The sequence below is a fragment of the Notolabrus celidotus genome, chromosome 22 (assembly GCF_009762535.1).
Source record: "Notolabrus celidotus isolate fNotCel1 chromosome 22, fNotCel1.pri, whole genome shotgun sequence".
In the NCBI taxonomy this organism is placed as follows: domain Eukaryota; kingdom Metazoa; phylum Chordata; class Actinopteri; order Labriformes; family Labridae; genus Notolabrus; species Notolabrus celidotus.
The window spans coordinates 24,309,722-24,312,623 of record NC_048293.1 but is presented as its reverse complement, the minus strand read 5'-3'; the positions used below and the strand labels follow the sequence as shown (position 1 = coordinate 24,312,623).

The window sequence follows — 2,902 nt, the reverse complement described above, 5'->3', positions numbered from 1 at the left end:
TGTGGAGTTTGCATGTTCTCCTTGTGCATGCATGGGTTCTCTCTGGGTACTCCGGCTTCCTCGCACAGTCCAAAAACATCCTCACCAGGTCAATTGGTCTCTCTTAATTTAAGTCTCTGTACACAGGGCGCACTCTCTCACCTGACCTGCGTCCTTACCTGAGGTTATTCTGAGGCCGGTCAGTGTTGTTCCAGATCAGATGCTCTCTTATCTACGCTCCCATTTCCATCCCGGGTTCATCCCTCCTCCCCCTCTTCCTCCCATCTTCCTCCCCCTCCTCCTCCTCCTCCTCCTCTCCAGCTGAACAACAACAGGGTCCCTGCCTTGGTGACTGACAGCCTCCCTAATTGTATCCACTCACTCATGACAATTTGATTAAAATATTACGCCAAAGTCTCACCCCCTGTTTGTTCCTCCCCTCCAAATCTAATTTTGATTTAAAAAAGAGAGATTACCTCGGCGAGCATGACTGAGGACGCCATTAACTTCTACTTAATCTTTATTACTGCTGCGATATGAACATATGTATGGCTTTCATTTCACTCCCTTTGTTTTTTCTGCAGTCTTCCTTCTCATCCTCTGCTCGGGGATCAGGGCTGGAATACTGAAGAGGTTCTGCAGTCCAGAGGTTTGAGACCTCTGACTTTAAGACCGGAGAGCTTTGGATGAGCATGATGGATGCAGAGTGACCCTGCAGAGGGAGAGAGAACGCTCCAGATCAGGGTCTGCAGAGACCGCCAAAAACCTCTTCTTTCTCTCAAACGTACAAGGAGAGAGCGGTCAGTATCATCATGATTATACCCCTCGTCTCCTGGACCCCCTTTACGGTCATTCTCTACTTTGATCTAAAATGACCAAGAGGGAACACGTCTGAACACGACTTCACTGAAGGACGATGCATGAGACACTGAACAGGATAAGTCTCTGTCCCCCTCTTACCTGTCTGTCCCTCCTGGATCGACAGCAGCCGTTCTCTCTCTGGACTGAACTCACGTGCGATCAGTGACGGCGCTCTGTGCTGCGTGGTCACACGGGGGCCCTGGCGTAGTTTTCTCCCCTGATGAGGAAACATGAACATGTTTACTCTGCTGTAAGTTGGCGTGCGTGATGTTCTGAATGTGGCCACATAGAGAGACCTGGAGGGGGGTTCACTCAGAGACCTGTGCAGTCTTCACTCTCGAACCCCCTCCACGTTAGTGTTCATCAGAGTGCACACACACACACACACACACACACACACACTTGTATGTGCGTCGGCGCTGTGAGCTCTGTTTTTGTTGCAGGTCATCAGTTCAATTAACCGTCTCACCTCAGAGCTGCCGCTGAATACGTGCAGGATTAACCCCTCTGACACATTTCCTCCTTGAGCTCCTCCCCCCTCGCCCCCCTTGTCCCCCTGCACACAGAGGAGAACATGTAGAAACCACACAGGTATGTATATCCACATACATCCGAGGCATGCATGAGCACACACACACACACACACACACACACACACACACACACACACACAAACAGATGTGTTTTTACCTGGAGCTGCCCCTCCTGTGCTCGGCCTCGCAGTGAAAGGGAATAAATCCGGTGTAATGTGATCGTTGAATGCAGGAGGTGATAAGGTGCTGGGAGGTTGGAGGGTGGGGGGTGGGGGGGGCGGCTCAATCACTCACTGAAAAAAAACAGCGTGTATCATTCACCTGATTTGAATTGTAGCTCCCCCTTTTTTTGAACCCCTGCCAATTCATTTTGTACATTAAAAATTGGTCAGGGTTGATAAGATTCCATTTTCACGGTCGGCAATGCAGAACTGGCGAAAGAATACAATTACAGACCCCAGAGTAAACTCTCCGAATGTCAACTTGATGTAAATGATCAGAAGGCAGGGCGCCACAAAAGAACAGGCTTCAACTTCAACAGCTCCCCCACCTCCCCCTCTCTCTCTCTGTGCGTCTATGTCTCTTGCCCTCCCTCTCTCCCGCTCCACTCCACAGACTCTCTCCCCGCGGAGGCAGCAGACAGGCTGAAGGTGCAGTTTGTCCTGCAGAGCTCAGAGGAAACTTTGAGTCACAGTGTCAGCTCGACACACAAACACACACACACACACACACACACACACACACACACACACACACACACAGTTAATAATATAGTGTTGTATTTCTTGGTTTGCATGCTAGATGCAGGAGGCGGCCTGAGAGCAGGTCGGCCTCTCTGTGGACATGCAGAGAGGAGACTCCTGTTCATGGAAGAGTCTTTAAATCCATCTTATCCAATCAGATCAGGAGACCTTCTAAAGATGTGGTAATGTGAAGGTCACCTGTGCAGAGTGATGTCACCTGTGCAGAGTCCACAGGTAAACACTCTCAGGTTTCGTGGTCGTGGACGCCGTTGTTGTCCTGCTGCTCTTTGTAAACCGTCCCTGACATCGGGCGCCCTGATTGACTCAGATGTCACCTCCCTTTGATTATGAGGTGTCATCCTCTTTGACCTGACCCCCACACCCTCACCCCAAACACCCTCCAGTGTCGCCCGGGTTCCGAGCCAGCCCTCTGTGGTGGCAGCAGGACACTTTGACACCTCACTATCACAGGGTCGTGTCCCCGCCATCCGTTCACACATTACGAGTCGCCAACGTGCCCGATGACTCCTCGCCGCTCGCCCTTGTGTTCCTTAATGACCCTCCATCTCTCCCTCTCTGCGTCTCCTCCTCCTCCGTGATTATTCAGAGCTTAAACCGTCCTGGCTGCGATGGTCGGCGTGATGCATAAATTGTTTGTCTGAACTTTGACTTCCTGTAAATAGACGGGGAACATGCACAGGCCGCGATGTCTAATACGAGAGCCCGGCCGTGTTCACAGAGGTCAGAGGTCAAAGAGATCGCCCGCCTCAACAGCGGCTCGTCTAA

General features: G+C 51.3%; 1 long non-coding RNA gene across 1 annotated transcript; it reads right to left on the bottom strand.

Moving 5' to 3' along the window:
* Positions 1 to 496: 496 nt before the first annotated feature.
* LOC117806759 lies at positions 497 to 1,362 on the bottom strand. Its single transcript, XR_004629743.1, has 3 exons — positions 1,310 to 1,362; positions 940 to 1,057; positions 497 to 691 (listed from the first exon to the last, which is right to left on the bottom strand). It is a non-coding gene; the product is annotated as an uncharacterized LOC117806759 (long non-coding RNA).
* Positions 1,363 to 2,902: the final 1,540 nt, after the last annotated feature.